Below are 27,170 nucleotides of genomic sequence, written 5' to 3'. Positions count from 1 at the left end.
TGCTAGGAATCCCTTTCTGGTGTCCACAGTTTCCTTGCTGTAATCTTGAGAGATGTAGATTTTATTGTTCCTCCACAGGATATGGTTATTTTTGCGCATGAAGCCAAGGATCTGCTCTACATGTTGGTAGCGGAGAGGTTTGCATACAATAGGCCTTGGTGTTCTCTGGCTTGCATCAAGTCTAGCAGGGACCCGGTGGGCCCTGTCAAACTCCAGCGGCTTACTAAAGGTCAAGTTGGTGGCTTCCAAAAACCATTTTTCCAGGAAGACGATGCATGAGCCTGAAGGATCTTCCTCTCCTTCCGGAATCCCAAAAATTCTAAGATTCCCCCTTCTTTTCCTGTCTTCATGCCCTGCCAGGCGTTTTGTCAAGGAGTCTGTTGTGACTGTTAGACTTTTGAGGGATTTACACTTCTGGTTTCGGTGTCTTCTAGGTGGCTAATCCTGTTTTCTGTCTCAGACAGTCTGACGTTAGTGTCTCTAATATCTTGCCTAATTGCAGAGATTTCTTCCTTTGTTGATTTGGTGAGATCATGAACTTCAGCTAACTTGCTTAGTATTGTATCCATTGTTGCGTTAATGTCCCGCTTGCCTTTAGTGGGAGAGTCTGGGTTTGGTAGGTCCGCCTTGACTCTCTTAAGGCTCTTGGGCTCTTTATCCGTCATTTTAGGAGGTTGCCATTTTTCTCAGTGTTACCTGCAAACACGAGCAGCAGCCCGGAGTATTGTCTTAGTGTGGTCTAGTATGGCTTGGTATAGTTGGATTAGTTGTTTGTAGTTACGTTGTAGTTGGTTATAGCACTATTACACAGAACAGTAACACAGTGAACTGTGCTAGTGGCAGACTTGTGGTAGCGGCAGATAACAGCAGATATCAGCAGACTTGTGATGCTTACAGTGTATACAGAGTACAGTGTATACAGAGTATGCTACAACACGAGCGGTACTGGAACACTGGGGTCTTGGTAGTAGGTTGCTGGTAGGTCAATGCAAGGTGCCAAAAGTTATTGGATGAGATTGTTGTCGCAGGGAGTAGATAGTACTGCTAGGTGTTAGACGTTCTTGGGTGCCGCTAGGTGTTGGTGTGCAATGAATACACTGGAATGCGCTGGCGTACTCGCGCACCGGCGTACTGGAGTGCACTAACTGTCAAGCTGACAGGTTCACACCGTGTGTTGTGTGCACAGAGACCTTCAGATTGCACAAAGACCTTTAGAATGCACATAGAGTGCACACAGAATGCGCATAGAGTGTAGTAGTGCTCAACGTGGCCTCAGACTCCTCTAGAGTGTTACCAGGTGGCCATGTAAATTTTATTTACAGTGCAAGTGATCTCTTAGGGCACTGGTTTGAGGTCTCTTGAGGTGAATAACCTTGAGATGCATTACCAATTTGAGGTGCATTACCATGTGACCATGTGGCCACTCTGAGAGATCGAGAGCAGTTCAGATAGCCGCCATCTTAAAGACAGGCGCTCGACTGCAGGTCATAAGAAACATACATGCATGCATGCAGCTCATTGCGTTGCTTTAAGGTGCTGCGTATTTTGCTTGTACAGTATGTCCAGGCACAGTTTGATCCTGACGTTACAGGTGCTCAAGCGCAGAGTCGGTTGACTGACTGTAATTTACGTGCCAATTTTTGCGCTAATTTGGGCGCCATTACATGCCTTTTGCCGCATATTCAAACACCCCACTCGGTGTTAATCGTGGTTGTTATGCATAACAGATGCAGAACAGATGTACCGCTTCTAAGCCGCTTCTATGTTTAGTGGCAAATCAGGCTGCAGTGGAGCTGAGGAGCGCTAGAAGAGGGCTTGGTGCAGGCAGGCGCGCAACACCCATTGGACTGAAAGGGCTTCAGCTTCAGCCCCCCCCCCCCCCCCCCCCCCCCCCCCGTCGTGTGCGGCAGCCCGAGATGAGACACCTTCCCGGGCAAAAAAGCAGCCGCACCCGAGCACTTCACAGGTCTTTAAACGACCATTTGCATGTTAATGAGGCCTCGCTGTTGTTTCACCCCTTCTAAGAGCCCCAGCAGCTTCACTCTGCCAATTGCTTAAAGTTCAGCCCCCCCGAAATTTTTGCTCAGCCCCCCCCCCCGAAATTTGGCTCTAGTTGCGCCTCTGGGTGCAGGTGAACAATTGCAGTACAGCCTTGGGCACGGCTGCCATTTTAATACTAGCGCCCGATCTTACTGTACACTCGTTGCCGTTTTGCTGTTTGATGGATTAATCCCTGGAGCAGTCCCTGGAGTTATCAGCTACCGCCCCTTCTTCGGTCATTGAGAGTTCCGAGACTTGAAGGCACTCACGCTGTGCATCCAACATCCGACATCAGTGCAATGCCGCCCGATTCATCCCGGCGAATGGCCATCTAGAGTGCCTGTCGGCAAGGGGCAGAGGCAGAGAAGGGGCACTCGTGGAGCCTAGAAGCACCCCAAACCGATACCACAGTGCTCTGACAGTGTTCTGATACGGATTAGCATTTCTTCGCCCGGTTGTGTTCGACAGCTAGGTGGACAAAAGTCACAAGCTCCCAGGCACTGTCTGAGCACAAAACCACAGCGTTCAGACCAATCCCAGTGCTGCTGTCATTGTGGGAACATGTTGAGTCATACTCTCCACAAGAGCAGGGAGATATATATATCACTCAAGGCTGCCCCCTCCAGATGATATTTCTACATGAGATGGGGTGGTTAAAAGAGCAGCAGATGCCTGTGGGATGTAGACGGAAGTAGAAAAGGAAGACACACGCTTTTGATTAGTACTACTGAGCCCTTTCTACAAGAAAAAACTGTTTCTCCTCATGCTACCAAGCATTCCTCAGCAAGGGAGAGAAGCATTCATAAAACAGGCAACTTGTAAGACAGTGACCACTTACTTACACAGAAATAAAGCCTAGTGCATCTTCCCCATCCACAAAGTATATTCAGGGACATGTTGAGGTAAATTCACTAATAGTCTCCACAGCGAAAAAAAGAGCCACGTCACCAGCATCAATGGGCCTACAATGAACGAAGAGAGCAAGATGTTGTAAGCAGTGGATAGGAAGATGGATGGAGAGGCTGCCACCGAATGTCGGATAGCCTGTGCTCTCCTCAGTGGGACACACACACACCAACACGGGGAGGACATGGAGGACCTTAAGTCACACCTTCCAGAGGAATATCAAAAGAAGGCCAAAACAATTGTTGAAGAAGGCAACAACACAGCTATCTCCTGCCTACAATTGGCCTTGAACTCAGCAGACACAGTAAGCAGACAACTCACTGCTGGCACAGTCCTGAAATGGTTTGTGTGACTGTATGTCTCAGGGTTAAGGCCAGAGATACAGGTGAAAATTGCGACATGCAGACTAACAGAAACCACCTGTTCAGCCGAGGGACAGAGTAAACGCTTGAGGCAATGAAGAAGGCAAAAAAATGCCCAAACCATGGGGGCTGAACAGATAGTCTTTTTAAAGGGGAATCACATCTGACAGAAGTGGCCATGGGAGGCCATCATGCAAAACACATACCTAAAGACAAAATGAAGGGAGTGAATTCTGATAGTCCAGCCAGTGGCAGCAACAACAACAGCCCCAGAACTTTTTGGGAGGCACAGGAAAGCCCAAAGGAAGCAACTCAAGGGGAGCCATCTTCAGTTAATTCAGTCGACTCATTCATGCCACCCCCCTGCCCCCCCCAAACACCGACATGCAGTGGGAGTATAAAGGGATTCTTAAACAACTGAAAGTCTGTTATCACAGACAAGTGTTTGTAAGTATACTGCGATGGTATAGACTTTGTTCTGAAGCCTTTTACAACGTAGCGTATGCCTTTACCAAGCATTGTTTACTCACATTTCTATAGCTTGCATATGCTTTCACAACGTATGCCTTTACCACCCATTGTTATATATATAAACAATGGGTGATAAAGGCATACGTTGTGAAAGCATATGCGAGCTAAAGAAATGTGTGGTAAAGGCATGCAGAGTATTTCCCTGCTTTGTTCCGTCATACAACCTTGTAGCAACAGCATAACTGAGAAAACAGGCCATTTATATCTGCCCTTACCTAGACGACTGGCTTTGTGAAGGCGAGCACATTCATGCAGTGCTAGCATTGCTGAAAAAGGTGGTAACTCTTTTATACACAAAGGGGGTTTTAGTAAATTGTTTCAAATCATCTCACACTCCAGACACAAAGAAAACATTCCTGGGAGCAGACCTGAACACATCTTCGGAATCAAGGAGGGTAGGCAATGCTAAACCAGGCTCACGTTTACCAGACTTTTCAATCTCTGACAATGTTGACAGTAAACAAAACTGTTGGGAAGATAGAATTCTGCTTTCACCTCATTTTTAACACTTGACTATGCATGAGGCCAGTTCAGGAGCGTACAAACAGCCAAATGTTACAAACAATGGGAAATTTGTGGCTCTAGTAGTTGTAACAGACAAGGTCAGCAGGAAGATCGTTTGGTGGAATGCAGAACACATGCTAAAAGGAAGACATTCTCGGCACCCTCCTGCAGGCCAATATACCAGTGGACTTCTCACACTTAGGATGGGGAGCACATATGAGCACCCTTAAATTAAGGGGACTATAGTCTGGACAGTAGTTAAACAGAAACATCAGCTACCTGGAACTGAAAATGAATTTCCAAGCCCTAACATTTTTCTAATGGACAGTATCATAGTGATGCTCTATACAAACAGGGGGAATGGTATGTTACCCTCTCTGAGCTAGCGCAAGCTATTTAGAGTTGGGCCATTGCAAAGAACATCATGGAACATGGATAACAAATGTCCCAGGAATAGAAACCACATATGCAGACAAGTTAGGCAGAAATACAAGCTGCTCTCGTGAATGGGAGATAATTCACTCAGTAGCAGGCATAATCTATTACTGTGGAATGCTACAAATGGACATTTTCACAACATCAGACAATGCATCCAGGCACTACCAACTTCCATTTCTGGGGAATGCCTTATCAATAGGCTGGCGTGGGATATTTGCCTTCACTTTTCCTCCAGTACCACTTATTCAAAGACTTCTGGGGAAATTTAGGGCATCCAACATAACATTGATCTTAATGGCTCCCAGGTGGCCTCAACAGCCCTGAAATTCACATATAATGCACTGTGAAAGAGATAGTATGTAAACGTACGTCAGCACAAAGACAGCCTAACAATGCAGGATGGTTTCTTCCATACCCTATACCCAGGAGAACTTCAGCAGTTGTATTTGTTTCAGAGTTAGCTGAGTTTAGTCATTTCCACTTAAATGAGAATACAATGAACATCATCAAGGAGGCACATGGACCATCCACTAAAAAGCACTGCACCCTAAATTGCAAAAAATATCTTATATGTTGCCAAGCCAACAAGCTTCAAGAGCACATATCTGGACACAGTCATAGTTAGATTCCTCACCCACTTAACTGACTGTAAGCTGTCTTACGTCTCGCTGTTTCAGCCTATCTGAAAGGTTTGCATGCTAAAAAAATGTTCTCGACACCACGGAACAAAAGGTTAATGAAAGAGCTAAAAGGCTTTTCCCTCCATAATCGGTGCTTCCCCCTCCTCAGTGGATCATCAGTCTAGTATCATAAGGATTGATGAAGCTATCATCTGACCCTATGTACAAGGCTTCATTTAAACTTTTAACATTTAAGATGGTCTTCTTCTCCCACACCAGTCTGTGCTAGAGTAGGGAAAGTTATGAACTTTGGAAGGGTTACATTTACTATTTCCACTCCAGTCTGTGCAACAGTAGGGAAAGAGGGAAAGAGGTTCACTTCAAACACATTTCATATTTCAATACCCTAATAATATATCTATTTTTTATACAACTCAATATAAACAATGTTAAATTACATGAAAAAATAAATAAATAAATATATATATCAGCCTTTATTTCGACAATGTCATCAAAAGGGTACATAAACAATATAACAACACTTTTCAAAATCCATAATTACACCAAAAAAGAAAAATTACATCTCATTGCATAATATTGCTTAAAACCATCTGAGTCAAAATCCATTAGTTCCATAAAATTCAATTTGCTACAAGTTAGCATTGGATATCAACTAATTTGCACCACTTAAGCCACATGGCTGAGAGATATTTGCAAATTGCAAATACTGTAGGGCCCGCTGTGTCTGATTTTAGAATTCTATAAGCATGTTGGTATTGCTTGAACCCCAAGTTTCTACACAGTGGTACCAGCCAGAATCTCCTGGAATTCCTATATGCAGGACAGAAAAAAAAGACATGGAGTTCATCCTCCACGTCACAGGTACAGCCCGGGCATGACATGTCCGGGGATGCTGACCACTTACTAGTGAAGACTTTAAGAGGAAGAGTGCCAAGTCTCCACTGAATGTAGGGTTTCCTGACAAAGATTGGATATACAATATCCATAAAGTTTTCAAAGGCATAGCAATTTTTGAAGTCAAGGAAAGAAGTGGTTAGTGAACCCAGTGTTACGGCACAAAAAGTGGAACTAAATCTATGCTCCTTATAGATCCTAGTAAGGTTTTTTCGCGAGATCTCACTGCACGCTTTTTCTGGGTCTTCCCACATGGCTTCAAGGCCAATTTTCGTCAGTTCCTGCTTGATGAATGCTACCCAATGGATCTTCCTTGCCCCATTATAGGCAAGAAACTGTTGTAGTTCCTCCCTATAATTGGATAGTTCGGGCGTTGACCAGAGTCTGTGCCAAAACCTTAAGGGTTTGATTCCTAATTCATCTTCAATTGGATTTAATCCCAAATCCAACTTTAGGGGTAGGGTGGGTGTACTTTGCGGAAGGGACAGCAATTGTCGCATAAATTTGGTTTCAATTTTGGCAATTGCTGTTACCTTCGTGTGACCCCACAACTCCCCGCCATAGAGGACTGCTGCTCTTGCTTGTACTTTGTATATCTCAAGGGCGGGGCTCACTGGCTTCAATGATGAAGTATTTGACACCTTGAGTATACCACCCGTCAGCTGTGCAAGTTTTAGTTGGGATTTGGCAATTTGGGGTCCCCATGACATATTTTCTTGTACTAAAACCTCAAGGTAGGTGAAGGTAGTTACCCTTTCCAAGTTCCCTTTGCCCAGGGTCGGAGTCGAGCGTGTGGATGCCGCGGGATTAAAGATCATGTATTTAGTTTTGTCGGCATTAATCTCTAGTCCTCGCAGACTACAGAAATCCCGAAAGCCGTCCAATATCCGTTGAATCCCCATAGGGGACTTGGAGGGCAAGAGGGTATCATCGGCAAACATAATTGCAGGTACCCTCCTGCCCGCCAATAGTGGAGCATCATTATTAGGCACCTCGTTCAGAGACGGGATTAGGTCATTTACATATAGGCAGAAGAGGGTTGGGGCCAATACACAGCCTTGTCTCACCCCTCTTCTGACCGGGAACCTGGGGGACAGTGCACCATTCCTCCCACACCTAACCTGGGCAAAGTTCTCGTCATGGAGCCTCGTTAGGATGTTCAAAATATGCGGTGGGACACCCAAGTCCCGGAGCACAGCCCATAGTTTCCTCCGTGGTACAAGGTCAGAAGCGGACCGAAGGTCCACAAAGACCATATATAAGCTGCCTCCCTCCATCTTGACAGTTTTCCAGTATAAAAGGAGCAACCGGAAGATCTGGTCCATGGTTGAAATATTCTTTCTGAACCCCGCCTGGAAGGGACTCAGGACATCATGGTCCTCCATCCACTCCAGGAGGTGGTTCAGAACAAGTCGGGCAAAGATTTTTTGTGAGACGTCAATAAGGCTGATAGGCCTGTAGTTGACTGGAAGCAGAGGAGAGCCCTTCTTAAAAATCGGGACTATCTCTGCTCCCAGCCAGGTACAGGGAATCTCCATACCGCCCAGTATGGCGTTAAACAAAACATGGAAGTAGGGACCCCATATCCCAGGTTGCTGCCTAAAAAGATCACCGGGGAGTTTGTCAAGCCCCGGGGCCTTTCCTGCTGCAAGTTTGTTGATTGCAGTGGTCACCTCACTTAAAGTAAAGTCTAGGGTCTCGTCCTCGCTGGAAATGGCTGCCAGAGGCAGGACAATGTCCAAACTCTGTTCGTCCGTGTAAAGGCCCCTAAAGTGTGCTTCCCACACTGATGGTTCAATATTGGGTTCCACAGCTGATTTCAAGTCCCCTGTTCCTATATTGACTAAAGACCAAAATCTTCGTGCATCCCTGGATTCCAGAGCGGCAGTTAGATTGGTCCACCTTTCCATGTCCCACTCCTTTTTAGCATCGACCATAACCCCTTTATAGTGTGATCTTAATTCTCTGATTCTCACTCTGTCCCTCCCAGATTTTACCGCCAGGAGTAACTCTGCCTTAGCCTTTCTGCACGTTGAATTATACCAGGATGCGGCAGGGGTTCTATATTTCCTCCGCCTAGGGATAAGAGGATTAGTAACCTCTGCTAGACTAGACACCAGGTCCCGATGAATAGCTCCTAATTTCCTATTAAAATCATTGTTGGGTTACTCAATGATTAGACTTTCAATCTGTAGGAGTCTGGGCAGTTCTATATTGTAGAGTTTGGCTATTCCATCATGGGAATCTATAATTTTGGCCCATTTTACTCTTCGTCTATTGTTAGAAAGCAACAGTCCTTCACCCAAGTTATCCAACTCCGATGATGGGGGGCCCACAGGACCTGGTAGTACCATTTCCAGGCAGAGAGCATTGTGGTCACTCTCAACTCTAGGAATTACCCTAAAGTCGATGACCTTAGACCATAACTTAGTCTCAACCATGATGTAATCTAGGCGAGACTCTTGTCCCCTTTTATTAAAGGTACACTTTGAAGGAGTGTCGGACGGGGTGCGCCCATTGCAGGCTCTCAAGGAATTGTTCAGGGTCAGGGCCAAGATCTGATTTGCCAGTGGGGACCATATTTTGGGGGACGGTGATTGGCAAGATGGAATTGCCCAATAATCATCTTCATCCATAAGCGCACCCTCATTCATTCCCGTGAATGGCTCAAAATGGCAATTCACGTCACCAGCTACCACAATGTTAGAATCACAGGCCATTTCAGTTAGAAAGTGGGATAGCTCCTCTATAGTAGATGATTCACATGCCAACCGTACAGGGCGAGAGTAGACATTCACAATTGCCAATTTGAAGGAACTTGGCCATTTTAAAACTAAACATTGGAGATCATTGGAATTTGTAACTACAATCTCTGCCGAACACCCCAAGTTCAGGGCTACCCAAATAGCAAGGCCTCCGGATGGTCGGCCTTTCCCGACCCATCTTGCTGGTACATAGAAAGTTGCAAACCCCTCTCTAGGGTATTCCTCTCTGGCCCACGTTTCTTGGAATATGCAGATGTCAATATGGTCCACTAAACAACCCCATTCCGTACAATTTAATTTGTTAGCTAGGCCCGCAAGATTAAAGAGAGTATGGTCATCTCCTTTGGGGTAGTAGCCCCTCTAGGAGACGGAACACAATCCCTTTTTACACCACTGATATCAGGTACGTATGAGAAGCTTTCTGGGAGTTCCTTCACTGCGCTTACCTCAACATCGTTACCCCTTGGCTGTTTGGGGGCCTTTATCCTTGTGTGATGTGCTATACTTGCTAATGGGTCCTTTACTACACTTTCTTGACCTTTACTCCCCTCCGGCTGGTGAGGGCTTTTTATCCCATTATGGGGTACTGGAATGGGACAGTATGAATTGGCACAGATCACATTCTCACCACCCTCTAACGCATCTACAATCCTAGGATGGGGACAAGACAACAGGCTATCATCATCCAACTGCAGTCAGTCCACACACTCGAGACCACTAAATCTGTTGTGTGTAAGTAGATATTTCTGGGGGACTGTCTGAGCATTATAGCCCCTCCCCATCCCCCCCCTGCTGTGATGTTTCACAAATGACCAATCACTTTCATGGTCTGCGCATTTAACTGGGGGGTAGAAGAATGATAGGGGAAGTGTTTGGATTGTGGACCCATTAAAGTTGTGTTCCCAGTTACAAATATAGTCTACTGTACAAGGGTTCCTAAAATTCACTAGCACACAGTCCCCTTTCAGGGTTTTAGATGAACAACCCACCCAGGAAAGCCTACGCACCATTAGTATCTCACTGGTAATGTGCCTCGGTAAGGGTCTATTGGTATTAAGCCAGTGAGACACTTTGTTTTTCAAAGACTGGTACGATTCCTGGGCTGCATTACTAATTTCAGTAATACCAGTCATAACTACTAAATACGGACTGGTTTCCGGTGGAAGATCAATCCTAACTTCCCTCAGCGGGAGCTCAGCCAAAGAAGGCTGAGTACTGCCTAATGGATGGGGAACAAGGTCAGTCTTCGCCTTGCTCAGAGTGGCCTTGTCTCCAGAAATGGCAATAGGTAAGCTAAATTGATGAACATTATTACCCTTTGAGCTAGCGAGACCTATAGGGGCTGTGATGTTTTGATCTGGAATCTCAGTTGTGTCACGGTTAGCTTGAGCAGTGGCCTGATATGGCCCATGTTGCCTTGCGTTATATAAGTTATCCCCCAAGTACTGCTCGATCCTAGAAAGCTGCTGTTCCTTGCGCCCGAGCCTTTCTACTAGCGGGGCGAGCGTGGTTTTTAGAAGAGCATCCAACTTGGTTAATGTGGGATCCTCTATCAACCCAATAACGTCTCTGTGCTGAACCTTATCAGATTGCCCTCGGTCCATAGTCATCAGTTCTGGAGGGCAATAACTAAGAGAGTCATTTAAAGTAGTACACCCCTTAGGATCATTTATAGACATAATACCACTCTGACTCTTTGCAGATTTAGACTTTCTATTAGCACCGGAGACAACTGCACAGTGTTTCTTGGGTTTAGCACCCTCACATCTTTTTCTGCGGAGGCGAACTGATGATATTTCTATTAGATTGACCTTGTTCTGAGCCCGAGCATCAGGGCTTGCCAGAGCAGATATTATGTGAGGGCTTATAGCAGATAAAGTCTGCACAACCTCCTGAGAAGGGGACAGGATGGATAAAGACACAGTCACATCGTTTGTGATGCTGGGGTCATCACGATTCGGTGTCCGTGCGTTAGCCAGGTTGCCCAAAGAGGAGCGTTTAGCCATAACCAAGTCTTGTGAGACCCTGCGCTCCATAAGGTTTATCCCTTGGTCAATAACCGAATTTGCCCTTGTGATAAAATTATCTAATGTTCCAGTTAAATGTCCTCTAGACCCCACAGCCTTACTCCTTAGCTCCCGTGTTGCCATAAGTCAGGAGACGTGTCTCCGGAAAGAGGCACCAGCTGTGACTGTGTTGAGAATGCTGGTCCTCGCAGTCCCGGGGTTCAAACTGCTCACTGTCGCTGACTATGCCAATTCGCTAGAGAGGCCCTAGGTTAGAAGGCCCTGGGCTAAAATCCTTAAAACTACAAAATTCCGTGATCATCCGGGAGGGCTGCAGTTTATGGGCGTGAATCAGGAGGAGTGTCCCCGGGAAGAGGCACCAGCAGTGGCTGTACTGAGAATGCTGGTCCTCGCAGTCCCGGGGTTGTAGTCCGTGAAGAAAGAAACAAAACACCAAAGCAGACTGCTCACTGTCGCTGTCGGGCCCAATTCGCTAGAGAGGCCCTGGATTAAAAGACCCCCGGGTTAAAAAAAAAAAAAAAAAAAGCCCTGGGTAAAAATCCTTAAAACTGCAAAATTATAGAAAGGTGTTTAGGCTGTTCTGACTCTGTTTTTGACTGTTATTTGCAATCTAACCAAGTCTTGTGAGACCCTGCGCTCCATAAGGTTTATCCCTTGGTCAATAACCGAATTTGCCCTTGTGATAAAATTATCTAATGTTCCAGTTAAATGTCCTCTAGACCCCACAGCCTTACTCCTTAGCTCCCGTGTCGCCATAAGTCAGGAGGCGTGTCCCCGGGAAGAGGCACCAGCAGTGGCTGTACTGAGAATGCTGGTCCTCGCAGTCCCGGGGTTGTAGTCCGTGAAGAAAGAAACAAAACACCAAAGCAGACTGCTCACCGCTGTCGGGCCCAATTCGCTAGAGAGGCCCTGGATTAAAAGACCCCCGGGTTAAAAAAAAAAAAAAAAAAGCCCTGGGTAAAAATCCTTAAAACTGCAAAATTATAGAAAGGTGTTTAGGCTGTTCTGACTCTGTTTTTGACTGTTATTGGCAATCTAACTATGGATCAATGCTCCAGCGGTCTTTGCTCTACACTGCTCTGCTCTGCTTTTCTAAACCAGTCTCAGCATGGGCATCAGACAGGTCCCAGTCAGCTCCCCCAGCAGATAATCACCGATAAAATGCGGTTGACTGATATGAGGGAAGGTGAGGAACTGGGGGAGCGAGGGAGGGGCCAGGCACAGGAGCAGGAGCATTCAACCTGCTTGGATTCTGCTTGAGGTGTTTGAGGTGCGGGAGCGAAAGCGGGATGAAATGATGCCGCCACACTGCCCCGCGCAACCAGCTCTACCGGCTCGGGCTCAGCTTGTTTCGGCTTGCTACCTCCTGCTGCCCCTGCTACCCCCGCTCAACCTCACCAGTCACTGCCTCTCGCCGGCGGTTCCGATCACGGCACCTGTGTTGCGGTGACCTGACTTCTCCCGTGTGGATGCTTCTCTTCTGGTTCCTAGTTCTTAGGGCCCCCGTGACTCTGCTGTCGCTCTGCAGCTGCTGGTTCCACTCCCAGTAAGGCTCACTGGGGCTCGCCAGAGCTTCCAGGATCCAGGATCCAGCAGCCTCCCGCGGCTCCAGCGCGGTTCAGTTCTCAAATTGTGGCTCTCGGACCCCTGCGATTCTCGGGTCCCGCTCTGCTGCTCCGCCGCCGGTTGCTGCTACTCTCCCGCTCTCACAACGGGTCTCACGGAAAACCAGGACTGGAATGCTGGCTCCCGACCTCCCGGGCTCACGCGGAGTTCCCACGGCACCTGCGATTCCAGCGGGTCCAGATTCGGAACCAGATTCAGGTTTCAGGTTCGTTCTTGTGCGGTGCTCACGGCACTCGCCCCAGCTCCCGCAGATCTCTTGCGGCTGTCACAGCTCTCGCAGCTCTCTCAGCGGCTCTCTCAGCTGCCGCTATTCCTGGCTTCCTGCGGCTTTCCGAGGCTCCTGGCTTCCGCGTCTCTCACTTTGCAGGTTCAGCGCTACAAGTTGCGGTGACGGCAGCTCTTCTTCACAAAGCACATATATATATATATATATATATATATACACATACACATACCTATAAACAAAAACAATAACATAATGGATAAACAATTTAATATATGATTAAATTAAAAAACAATTCTTTTTTTTTTTGTTACTTCTTTAATTTCCCACCCTATAATCCTACAAACCTAGCAGCCCACCACTAAAATATAACTCAAATATATAATTATTTCACAATATACATAATTAATCAATTAAAATATTAAACTGTATTGAATAATTATATTTAGCTATTAAATAATTACTTTCCCACCCTATACCCATACAAACCCACACCTAAAATAAAACTAAAATAAATCAGTATGACACAATGTGCAAAATTGATATAAATTTCATACTTACTTAATAATTATTAATTAGTTATTAATTAATTAACTTCCCACCCTAATCTCCTACAAACTCAACAACCTGCTATGACACTATACATTACTTTTAGCATTCAATTAACAAATCAAAATTTCTTACAATTACAAACTATTTAAAACAATTATAACAACCATGCAAACAGTAATAACACATTACATTATTATATACACTAATACACATTAAAATAATCAAAAAATATTATTTTTAACAACTATATTATTGAAACAATATTAAAAACAATGATATTCTTGACAGCAATATTTCTGCATCATGATATTATATTTTTGTACCACTATAATTTTTTGCCCAATATTTCTGTCTCCCAAATTAAATAACTCGATATTTTGTCCGCATACCGCTCAAAACGCTTGCTGGTATTTTGATGATACTTATTTAGGCATTTCATATTGCTAAAATTGTTTATGACATTACTTTTGGTAATCATGACAAGGGTGGTGTGAGGAGGAGAAGCTTACCCTAGAGAATCACCTACCTTACGTGCGTCACGTATGCAACGCCCCGCAGAACACAGATGACTTCATCCCTGAAAGAAAAGAAAAAGGGTTATCCTATAGAAACGACTCTCGCTCACAGGAAGAGAGCTGGCCCCTCCCATGTAAGTTCCAATGGGAAGAACTGCGGGGCGTAGAGGAGGCGGAGCGCTGTGTTTGTGACGCTGGCATATTGGGAGGGCGAGGGAAGGAAGAACCGGTAGACGCCAACAATCATGAGAGAGAGGGAGGAAAAAGCCAGCCCAGCAGATAAGCGGAGAGAGGTCGCTGAGCTGAGGGAGAAGGAAGGAGACAACAAATTAAACGACCCTCCAGAGAACTGGAGTGAAGAGTGGTGGACACCCCCACAGACTATCTTCACACCGCTGCAACTCAGGAGAGTTGCGGCCTGCGTGGTAAGTACTACCGACAGGTAAGGGGACCAGGGAGTTGACACTGAAACCGAAACAACATGGGAAGGGGTGTGTCACTAGGGGGTTTCAACGGGTAGTGGTGCGTTCTCACCAACCAACCCATAGTCTCCCTCAAGGAACAGGAGACTGAACAGAGGCATTCGGTTATTTACGTTAATATTTTCTTTTTTATTCTTCTTTCTTCATTCCTCCCTCATGAGTACGGTGTAGAAATTGACCGGTACCTTGAAGAAAAAAAAGGAGCAGGAAAAGAAGTTGGAGGAAAGGAAAAGGGCGGGGGTCTTGGGAGTTCTGTCCTCTTGTCATCAAAACCTGCCATTCTGCCTTGGTGAAGGTATTGGTTGCCAGTGGGGAGTATTACTTGTGTGTGAGAACACATGGTATCAGAGAGAGAGAGGGAGGACACTTAACAAATATTTGTTTGCACTCTGGTAACCCCTATAGAACATCACCAAGAGGCTCAGCCTTTTCTTTCCAACACTCCTGGGTGAGGTGAAGGATACTACACTAACAACTTCAGTAACCCAAACAGAAATACTTACCGCCACCTTCTTTTCTTTTCCCTGAGACACCTGGGGACATCCACCTGACAGAAGATACCCTGGATTATAAATGCGGTGGGAAGAGGTGAATATCCAGGATTTATTACTTTGTTAACATCTCATTTTTTTCGACCCTGAATAAAATACATGCCACGATTGATCAGCACATTAAACCTGTGTGATTCTTTTTCCGACAGTCCCTCCCACAGATGGTGTGCTATTGATACACTTGATTATGTATTCCATGTCATTAACATCCACAAAATATATCATACACATTTGCAGTTATGCTTCTCCACCTTCTTTTTCTATATGAATTTGAAATCTTTTGCCAGCACATTCATTTCACTTTTTATTTTTCTCATATGAAATTCAAACTCTTCTTCAGTTAATTCATTTGTGATTACAGCATTTAGATTTGCTTGCTAGTCTTAATAGACATTCCAATTTTTCATTTAATTTATTCAAGGATCATGATTATGCTAATAGGAAAAGAGATGCCAACATGTTTATTGTCTTTAGTCATCGCTTCCTCAGGGAATTCCTATCAATTGTGAACTACATAATCATGGTAAAAGTACTAGGATGACGATTATTGTGTTCTGAAAATAAAACCGAAAACATAAATACAAAGTCAGATTGAAATATTTTGCCATATGTTTACAGTTACCAAATGATATTCATGAATATTTCCAAAATTCATTTTGTAACATCGTAACTATCACTGCAGACACATTTCTGTATTTTTTCCAAAATTAATCAAATTTCCTTACCAAATTATCTCCACTCCACAATTTCTTTACAGTGGACGAGTATCGCGTCAAACTAAAATTATGACACCTTCTACCTCTGTCTTTTAATACATTAGTTGGATAATAATAGAAAGAAATAAGCACTTTTCAGTGAGTGTAAGATGCATTTATAAAATAATTTTGCTTGTGTTGACAGTGTACAAGGTAGTGAGGAAGGTTGCTGATTATTTAGGATAGGTGTCTATTTAAGCAACTTACATTATTTAAAAAAACAAGAAAGAATATGGCTTAAAATACACCAAGGCTTCTCCTTAAGGCAATCACTTCAGAAGGATTCTTGCATTAACTAATGCCTTCATTCAGAAAGTCATGGGAATCCCAATGAGGTAATACTGCATCTGGGAGTTCTCATAACACTGTGTCTAGTATTTTTTGATTGCAGTATCACCACCCCATATCAGGCTAGAGTGGACAAACTCGAAGTTAGGGAACCAGGTTTGAGTCCAGGCAGGCACGCTCAACATCCTGTGATTCTGGGCAAATCACTTAATCTCTCCATGCCTTACAAAATGAATGTGTCCATCTGCAATGCAACTGGTGCTCATGTAAAGTGCTCTGATACCTTCAGGTCGAGTTCACACTATATAAACCTCCCCCCCAAAAAACTCGTATTAAGAATTAGCACAGAAATCAGTGTTTTTGCACCGTATGATTGCTCCTACTTTGGCTAACAGGGCTTAATTTCTCCTGCAGCCTATTTCAGTCTGCCCTGACCTCTGCCTGCTTTATGGTGATTCCACACACAGGCACTCACAAACAGTCTCACATGACTGTCCATCATGCATTTTGGAATTTAAGGCTATTCTGTCAAATTCTGAACGTCTGCTGGGAAGTTATTATGCTTTTCTGTGCCTACTGATATAATCAGTGTTGTTCTTGTTCTTTTGGCTCACAAGATGATCACATTTATCACATGCGTGTGTCACTTATAAAAGATCACCAAGTACGTTGTTCTGCATTGGCACTCACTGCACAGCGTTTGTGACTTTAATTGTTTAATTGATTAAAATTAGCATTTGACTGCACATAAATTCTGCATACTCCTTCAACTAGAGACCTCTGTTCCTTGTTCTACCTTCATCTACTAATGTCAAAGAGACTCATTGTTTCCTTGGATTTGCAAACTTTTGTTATCAACTTATTAAGAACTGTGCGGAAATAACTAGTGACATTAGTCTAGTGGCATTAGTCATTTTTAAAAAGTAAAATAAGAGACATTTTTGGGTGGGATAATCAAGCTGAAAGGGCTGACACTTAAGAGGATGTTTATTCAAGCCCCTGCCTTATGCCATCCTCACATTTTTAAGTTTTATGTTTTTCAACATTACTTTTGAGTTTATCATAGATCAAAAGTCTTTTTTTAATTTCAGAATGAGAATTGTCACATACAAAAAAATATTAAATAGTATATACATTTGGAGGAATCAAGGTAAAGTCAGCAATATATATACTAAGGAAAAGGATCATTATTCATTTTTCACATTTCTCAGGTCATATCTCAAATGTCTTATTTTGCCCTCATAGATCATAACATAGGTGCAGAAATTGGGTTTATGTCTAGCCCCCTTTTTTCACACCCTAAGTTCGAGAATTGCAAACTCAGTCTCATAAACCTGACCCAGTAATGCCCATTGCTGACACACTGTGGGGGATTTCGATACCATCCATTCCCTGGCGATACCCAGACGAGCAACATCAATAGCAAGAGCTACAGCCCTCAATATATTCTTCCCAACATCCTGCTTAAGGCCCACCATAATATCTTTAACAGTTAGTTGCAGATCACATTGTAAATGCTGGGACATATACTGAGCTACATCCCTGCAGAATTGCTGTAAATGTACACAGGTAGCAATCATATGCCCTATGTTTGCTGCATATAACCCACACCTAGGACAGCTACTCTTATAGCTACCTTCACTAATATCCCACTTGGCTATCCTTCCTGGTGTATATTAGAGCATACTAATTGTTCTGAATTGTTGCAACTTTAAACTGACCACAGTAACCGAGGAGTATATTATTTCAAACACATCTTTAAGATCAGATATCTGCACTGCCAATCCAGTCTTAGAGCTTCTTTTACAAGCTAAGCTACAAAGATCATCCTCTCCATGTGCTGTCATTATGCAGAACATCTTACAGATTATTAGTTTATGATCCTCTGAGTATATATATGTCAAGAGTACGGCATCATTAATCATCGTAATACTAGAAGCAATAACTGCTGCAGATAATCCCATCGTTGTAGATATTTAAAAAACCTATCATGAGAGAGGGCATATCCTCGTTGTAGTATAGCGAAAGTGTGAAGTTCTTGCTAATTATACAAATGGCTCATCAATTCTATGGTTCTAGAGTACTACTGTCTAACTACTGCATCCTGAAATATCAATGGTAGAGCTGGTTTACCTCACAACGGTGTGTGAGAATGCAACAACGGAATTTAGAAGGCCAGGCAGCTATCTCCCCAGATTCTACATATGTCAATATTAAGCTTAAACCATACCTTTTTGAAATAATTAGGATCAGACAACCTACATAATAAAAACTTCCTTTCATCCCTGACCACTATTTGATAGACATGGGTATTCGAAATCTGAATGATAGTCTGCAAAAGGCCCTGAATACGATTGCCAAAAGCGGGACAAAAATATATCTTAAAATTTGGAAGACCCCACCCCTTGACGGGGAGAGAGATTCAGATATTTAATGGTCTCTCTAGCTCTCTTATATCCCCATATGAAACTACCCACAGCACCTTTTAGCCGCTTAAAGAAGGTTTCAGGTACTCGTAAAGAGATAACCTGAAAGGATAAAGGAACTTAGGGGGGAAAGTTTTCTTAACTATAAGGCAACGGCCAATAATACTTATTGGTTGTCAATTAAATAGCCGCATCTTAACAATGACCTGGCGTAGCAGTTGGTCATAACTCAGGTTAATTATACGATTAACAGAAGAGGAGAGCTTGACCACCAGATACGTGGCAACTGAGGATATCCTTGGTTCTTTTACAGTAAATATATAGCTCAGACTTATTTTCGTTTTTGACAGATTAAGTCAATAGCCAGAGAAAGCCCCAAATCTGGCTGCGTCATTAGCAGTTAATTACTCTGGTGAGTATGCAGTCACATCTTTATCATATGCACTGATTTTAATCTCCGGTACACTGATCACAATCAGTGCTATGCCTGAGTTCTGAACAAAAGTGCTGCAAATAGGGTTCAAGATAGAGTGCAAATGAAAGTGGACACAGTGGTCATTCCTGACGAGTACCGCAAGACACCTTAAACACTGATGAGCTACGCCCTGCTAAAACCACACAAGCCATTAGGTTCTGAAATAGACTCTAGACCCAGTGTAGATACCTATTGCCAATATCGATAGCCTGCAAGGTAGACCACAAGTAAGCCCATGACAACCTATGAAACGCATACTCTGCATTTAATTGGATCAAACTGGCCCATACCCCCATATGGTTAGTTACATCAAACAATGCTATAGCAGCATTAATGTGGCTAGTGGATTCCTTGCCTGGAATAAAACCATGCTTCTGTGGAGAGACTAAATCATGGATGTCAGTGCCAATCCATGAAGCCAGCACTTTCGCATAGATTTTAGCATCTGAATTAATGAAAGATATTTGTTGATATGACTCCATTTCTTCAGCTGACTTATCGTTCTTTAGAAAGATTACAATATTGGTATAGGTCCAAGAATAAGGGGTATCACCCCCATATTCGATATCTAAAATACCAGTGCCAATATATATAGCAATGCTTTGAAGAACTCCAACGGCAAGCATCTCCCACAGTCTTGCCAGAGGGCAGAGACCTAACAACCTCTTTTAATTCTTCTAAGGTAATCTCACCTTCAAATATATCATGCTTTGATAAACTCAGCCTAGACATCTTAGCTGATGCTATATACCCCTCCAACTCACTCATAACTAGTACCTGGGTTTCCATCTAGAGTTCTTGATAGGAAAGCAAAAATTGATGAAGAATGTTCCTAGGTTCATGAAGCCCTTTGTCTTACTTATACTTTTTGTTTTTGTTTTGTTATTATTTTATTGAGATTTTCATATAGTTACATAACATAACCAACAGAACAGGCCAGTTAGTGTTACAGCCAATCAACAGTTGCGGTGCTTGAGATGTCTTTCGTATACATACACAATTAGCAGTGGGACCCGCTGGTACACCTAGATATATACACACATTACATCATCCACTTTATGTTCGGGGCCATCTTTGACTAGCATGCCTACAGATTTACATGTTGATGCATAGCAGGTCCATTTAGTTGCGACAGGGTGTTATGGTATCAAAAGTGTCTACACATGCCCCCCTCCGTGCCAGGAGTCGGACACAATAACCAACCCCCCCCTCATGCCTTACTTATACTTAAACTATTTAACCATGTTTTGATATCTGATTTCAGACATTTTGTAGGCTAAGACCTTCTCAACGTTCTCCCCGTATTCGGATAGGGTCACCCTCCCAGCCAAGTAAGTAGCTGCAGCCTTTTCCCTATGTATACGATCTACCCTGCACCTACATTTAATAATCTCAAAATATATTTTTAAATTCCTTATGATCCCCAATTGATACTGCCTGTGCATGTCTCCACTCCCATTCTAACAATTCAGCATATAGAAGTTGTGCTTGGGTCTTACAAAGTTTATTCTGGTCAAAGATAAACTGTGCAGTGACTCTCCACACAGATTCCTTCAAAGCATTCCAGACAATACAAGGGGCGGCAGAGCCCGTATTGATATCTTCTCTGGTGTACATTCATCTTTTTAACATATTCTGGGCTTAATAATAGTGATTAAGGAAACGTCCACTTTGTGTTTCCCTTCGGGTGCTGAAAATATAGTTAACAATACAGTATTATGATCAGAAGAAATCTTAGGGCACAACTCAGTTCCTGATTCGCTAAACAAGTCTTGTGAAAGAAAGATCATATCAGTTCTAGAGTAGTGACTAAGGGGAGCTGAGTAATATGTGTATCCAGCTGTAGTTGGGTGCAGCACTCTCCATAAGTCTACTAAACCATGTACCCAAATTAAATTTTGATGGCCAGCCCAGTTTTAATCATATGCAGGGTAGCAGTTTTATCATTTGTGCCCTGCTGATATTTCATAACGCAATTAAAATCGCCAAGGATCAGTAACTCTCCATCCTGGCCTGTTAACTCAAAATTTAGCATATCTATCAATTCTGGGTCATTTCTATTTGGTCCATAAATAGTGCATGTACTGATACATTTGCCACAAACATCAATCTGAGAGATAGTCCACCTGCCATGTGGGTAGCACGCAATACAGATCACTTTTTTATTAAAAGAGAGAAGGCTTGATATAGCAACCGCACGTATTGAAACCTACTGGGCAGTAGTGACATTACTTTTGTATCCTAGTTGTCGTAGTATCTTCATGTCCTTATGTGCTACATGAGTCTCTACGATAAAGAGAATATCAGGTGGCGGTTAAGGCTGGCTACATTCCAGCACATTACTTTGATCCTAGCAAGCAAGCCTATTAACTGAATCTATTCATGACAACCATGGCATTGATACTTATTTCCCCCCCAAGAGTCTGCCCACTGATGATTCACTTATCATAGAAAGAGATACCACTTAGGGACCACTTCAGACCTTTTGATGATTTTCTTTTTCTCCTACACATCCTATAGCGGCATCATACAAACAACAAGAAACCCACCTCCACCCAAAGTTCTCCACCCACCTCCTCTCACACATAGCAAAGGAAAAAATCACCCCCATATTTTGCTGTTAGAACGAGAGAGACTGCCCCTGCCATGCCCCCTCAAGCCCCACCAAATGTAGTAAGCTTTGAGCGGATCAATCATTTGCCTCAGCCGCCAACTCCGGTCCATAATTGACTTACAGACGAATGACCAACCATAAAAAGGTACAGAATCCAGCTTAATTGAAGCAAAAGACCAAGCCTTCATATAAATAGCCTGTCAAAGAAGAAAGTTACCCACATAGATCAAAAGAGGTTATGGCCTATCCCCCTTCCTTATAGATTTAAACCCTGCTGAAATTGAAAGTCTATGTGCGTTGAATCTGGCACTCCCAATCCCAGTCTGCCAGGTCAGGGAAGGCCTATTGGAGAAGGTTCACCACATATTGCTGAGCATCAGCACCCTCTTTTCCCTCTGTGCCCTGATCTCCCAGCTTTAGTTCTGTGACCAAAATCTGACTTCCAAGTTCTTTAACTGCCCTTGTGATATGTGCCGTGGCCACCTCAGCTTCAGCAACTCTCTGCTGGAGGTCCTGCAGCTATAATCACAGACATGGGACACTTTCCCAGTCACTTTTTATTTTGTAAACAAATTTTATTTGGTTTTGAGGTGAGCATCAAACAGATATAATACATAGGAATGCAGCATACTTCGAGGGACCCTTTGTCTCAAACCAGTACAGGCGCATAGACACAGCAGTGATTAAAGGGCAGGCTAGGAGCCATGCCCTGCATGCCAGTCACCCCGCCATCAGAATTAGAAGTCGATCACCCAACACACTATTGAACCAAGCCCATCTCCAGGAAACAAACCTTAAAAACCCAACCACACTTCCCTCCCACCCTTCCTTCCTGCTTCCATGCAGTGTCCTTTTCTCCCTCTCCTGGTCAATTTGTACTGCTAGTGAGACCCGTTCCCAATCAGTTCTGCGACAGTTTGCTCCAGTCAGAAGTTATCTTCTCTAGCCTCGACATAGTGCTTAGAAGTCTTGTTGCTATAAGTCTGGAACAGCTAAAAACTTGAAGTGAGAGAAGGCACATAGGGCTCACTGAGTTCGAAAGTCTCTGCTGTTGAATCATTCAGACTGTTCAAGGGCATCTAAGAGGGATGAGTTTTTCCATCCTCATCGTGCTGCTTAAGCCATGCTGAGTTGCAGGGCGTGTTGTTAAACCGGTTGTCGGATCTCGTACAGGGACCATTTTATCACAATTTAAGATACCATTAATAGCAATGAGCTGTGGCAAACGGGGCTATTCATAGGTGTCTTCTCTTCAGTATTGACTACTTCCTCCGCCCTAGTAGTGCCTACAACCAAAGCGCAGCTGTCTGTGCCTTACCGCAAACAGAGCCTGTCCTCTTCTTTTGGGGGATTTTAATGTTAGAAGAGGCCCTTCTATCCCCCATAAATATCGGTGTAATCACCTGGCTGTCTACACTAAAGAGTCCTCGAAGAGGTAGAGGTTGTTCGGCCTCTGCAGCCTCAGAGACGACAGAACAGTCACCAACCAAACAGTTACTGTTTGCTAAAAAGTAATTACAGGCAGCGTTATCCTCAGAGGCGGGTCGTACTTTGCCCTGTATGTTTCCCTTTATAGCACTTACATTGCTATCCAGTGAACTCCTACCTTACAACTGCATCAAAGTGGCTCCTTGATTGGGAGCTGCATACTTAGGCAAAGAAAGCAAAGGCAGCGTAGAAAGTCTGCCAAAAACATTTCTGCCGATAGCATCCCTGACCTGCTGCTTTTATATGGTTCCTATGAATATAGCAGGACTGTGAATTAAACCAACATAAACTTCAAAATGTAGGGCTCTGTCGACATATGCCATCATTAAGTGTTGGTGGCTAACTCACTGTCCCCCATCCAGCCCCTAATCCAACCATAGTAGCAGATGTTATAGATCACTGACATAATATCAACCACAACAATATTGTGATGCATAAATATTGTGTCAAAAATATTAATAACAAAAATATTGGTTTTCTATACTTATAAAAGTAGGCACAAAAATATTGGAAAAGAAATATAGTTTCACACGAATATTGTTAAAAAACATACAAGAATATTGTTTTTTAATACAGATAAGGTTTAAAATAGTAGATCTTAATTATTTTAATATATAACAATAATTTAATGTATATTGAATAAATGTAAGTAACATTTAATACTATATCCATAAATATAAACTTATCAAAACATACACAATAATATGTGTCTTTGTTTTTATATACATATATATATACTATAACACTATTATTAAAAAATATTAAATTTGTTGTGTTTGTTCAACTATAAAAAACACACACATATATATGTGTGTATTTATATATATATATATATATATATATATATATATATATATATATATATCCTCCAATCTCAGGTTCACAAACACAGAGAAACTGGAGCGCACTATATATATATATAGTAACACACGGGCACAGACTCCAAGTTGCGAAAGTGTTTAATCCAGAGAGAACATGGTCCAAATGAGGCGTTTCGGCCGCTGACCTGCGGCCTTGATCACACAGCGCGCTACGTGCAAGTAGCCACATAAGTAGGCCGGTAAGTTGCTTTATGGTAAAATGGCATGACACAGGTATTTTTACATTTCTTTGCATTTCTTTACAGTAATAAGTAAGCGTCTATCTGCATTTTTTACATTACTTTCACGAATAGATGAAACAGAATAACTTGCGTGTGAGCCCCAGGTAAACACATGTGACGTGACAGACAGATGACCAACCTGCTAATTGATCATTGAATCTGGCAATGAATATCTGCATAGTGCATAAAATTGAAGACAAAGCAGCAGGTAAGCGGTGTATAAGTACACAATACGACAAATAAAATATGTTTGTCAAATCAACGGGGGAAGAAAATCAAAAGGTAATGCGCCCTCCAATGGCCAATGTGTAAGATGATCACAACAGATATATGTTTATTCTACATCGACGGAGTAGAGAGAGAGCTGGAAGAAAGTTCAGGCAGCGCTCTGGCATAAGTGTCTGTCTATGTGACTAAAAAGACTCGGGGCCTAAAGTGAATGTAGAATAGGGTGTACCAAATAAATAATGGGTCGCGCAAAGTGTAGTGCATATGATATAAGTGCAGTTAGTGCTTAAAGTGAAAGTAAAGCAATCTATATAAATATTAATAGTAAAAGTGTCAAAGCAAAAAAATATATACAAAAGAGACAGGCACGAGAAACTAATTATAGCAATCTGGTTAAAGTAACCAGGGATCATATGTAGATGTCCAAAAATCCATGCTGGAACAACACACATGGTGAAACAAAAATTGGATATACAAAAAATGGTATCATGAAGCCCATAGCCATAGGCATAATTACAGGTCAGAAACCATGTGAGGCAGTATACAGATCATGGTAAGTGGATAGTCATACATGCATGAATGCATACATAGGAGTAACCTGTGTCACAAGAGGGTGAAGGAGTAGGCAAGCAGTATAGCTCACAGATAATTGTAGAGATCTTCGCTAATGTTAAGCCCCGAGGGCATCTTGGTGTCAAGCTCCAGGATATAGCGTGTCTCCAGCTGCCTAAGCTTTTTCTCTCGATTACCACCCCGTCTGAGTGTAGGCACACTGTCTATAATAAAGTATTTGAGGTGTTCTAGGTTGTTGTTATGTACCTCTTTGAAGTGTCTAGCTACCGGGTATGTGGGGTCGTTGTTAACTATCACTTTCAAATGTTGAAGGATTAGTGCTTCCAACATATCTGAGTCCACAACTACACTGAAGTACGTAGACAGCAAATTCAGTTCTACATGTGTATCTGTTGGTTAGCATAATGGGTTGTGTGCGGAATTTAGCAGTTACTTGAGTGGTGTTGATACCGAACCGGCAAGCCCTGCAGGTGTTGCATTTTGGAAACCCTTAATGTCAGTGAGCCAGTTGGTCTTAATGATGACTTCTGGACTGCTCTTGACAAGGGCGTCCCTCATAGAGAAAGCCCGATGATAAGTAATGGTGGGATGTTTGGAGACCAATGGACCCAGTACAGGGTCAGTAAGAATGATGCGCCATTGTCTGTTCACTATAGATCTAATCGCTGGTTCTTCCTTCCTATAGGTGATCATAAGGTGGGTCCCCACTGTCCCAGTGGCTGCAGTGTTGGAATTAGTGGGAACGTCGTTGGTTAAATCACTGTGTGTGCCTGTCAACAGTGTCTCTGTAGGTGTGGCATAGACTCGTTCTATGGCTACTTTAATAGATTTGTCAGAGTTACCCCTTGCAGCAAATCTATGATGTGCTTGATTTTGACATTCAATTAAATCTTTACCAGAGCTGCAAATCCTACTAAGCAGCAGCATTTCGTCATAGGGGATGCTGGCTCCGAGATGCCTGGGATGGAAGCTAGTGGCATGCAGAGTGGAGTTCCCAGCTGTAGGTTTGCGATGTAGTTCAGATTGCATGGAGCCATTCTCAATATAAATAGTAACATTGAGAAATTCTATAGATGTGTTACTAATGGTGGCATTAAACTCAAGATTCAGTTCATTTTTGTTGATGGCAGCAACAAACTCAATAGCACTCTCTTTCGTACCTTTCCAAATAACAAAAAACATCGTCTGTGTAACGTAGCCATGAAATAATGTGTGGGCTCCATGATATGAGGTGTGTTCCCCTCAATTCCTGCTCTCCCCATTAGCCAACATGGAGACATTCATAACTAGGGGAGAAGCAAGCCCCCATAGCGACACCTCTCATTTGCTGGTATATGGTCCAGTCAAACATAAAGAAATTGTTATTGAGACACCATCCTATCATAAATAGGATGAGTTCATTGTGGCAGTAGCAATGTATAGGTCTTTCATTCAAATAATGTTTACAAGCCCTTAATCCATTGTCATGTTTGATGCTCGTATACAGAGAGGTGATGTTCATAGATAATAGGATATACTGATCAGACCACGTGATCTCATTGACTTTGGTAAGGAAATCATTGGTGTCACGCAGGTACAGTGGTAGTTGTGTGACAAATTCCTGCAAAAAGTAATCTACATATTTAGACATATGTTCACACAGGCTGTGGCAAGCAGAGATGATTGGACGACCAGGGACAGGTGAACTGCCCTTATGAACTTTGGGTAGAAAGTACAACACAGGAAGCACAGGTGACTCGATGTGGAGAAAGAGGAATTCATCCTTAGTTAGCAGGCCTTCGATTTTAAACCCATTCAGTTTTTTCTTTAATTCAATTATTTTCTTATTGATTTCCTGAATGTTGGATACTCTGTAGCAAGAAAGATCATTCAAATGTTTATGTGCTTCAGCCAGATATTGATCTCTGGGCCAAAGTTTCGTTAAGGCAAAGTAATGTTTGTTGTGATGTCTAGAACGATTGATCGTGCTTTTGGGGTGTGGTTCTTTAAGTTCATCAATGACCACATCATTAAAAGTATCATTGGCATCCCTTGGCATCATGAGAGTGAACGTAGAAGGGGGTTTGAAAGGGCTATTCACTAGAGTAACAGTATCTACGCCCTCAGATTGTAGTTCATGCATAGTTCGAATGGTTGCGATATCAGAGACTGTTAAGTTGCTCAG

General features: G+C 43.0%; 1 protein-coding gene and 1 long non-coding RNA gene across 7 annotated transcripts in view; one reads left to right on the top strand and one right to left on the bottom strand.

Moving 5' to 3' along the window:
• SCUBE3 (signal peptide, CUB domain and EGF like domain containing 3) overlaps positions 1-27,170 on the top strand; it is a 1,455,403-nt gene that overhangs the window by 40,624 nt on the left and 1,387,609 nt on the right. The window lies entirely within an intron of this gene.
• Positions 1-27,170, bottom strand: part of LOC146871519 (uncharacterized) — a 366,584-nt gene that overhangs the window by 175,216 nt on the left and 164,198 nt on the right. The window contains exon 1 of one of the 6 annotated variants that reach the window (XR_014981012.1): positions 2,310-2,546. The exons of 4 other annotated variants lie outside the window; for them this stretch is intronic. This is a non-coding gene — a long non-coding RNA (uncharacterized LOC146871519). Of the gene's footprint in view, positions 1-2,309; positions 2,547-27,170 lie in introns of those variants that run through there. One more of the 6 variants, XR_014981014.1, reaches the window with a different exon arrangement.

The sequence above is a fragment of the Triturus cristatus genome, chromosome 1_1, assembly GCF_964204655.1.
Source record: "Triturus cristatus chromosome 1_1, aTriCri1.1, whole genome shotgun sequence".
NCBI classification, from domain to species: Eukaryota; Metazoa; Chordata; class Amphibia; order Caudata; family Salamandridae; genus Triturus; species Triturus cristatus.
Note: the sequence above shows the minus strand (reverse complement) of the source record. Positions and strands in the feature narration are given on the sequence as shown.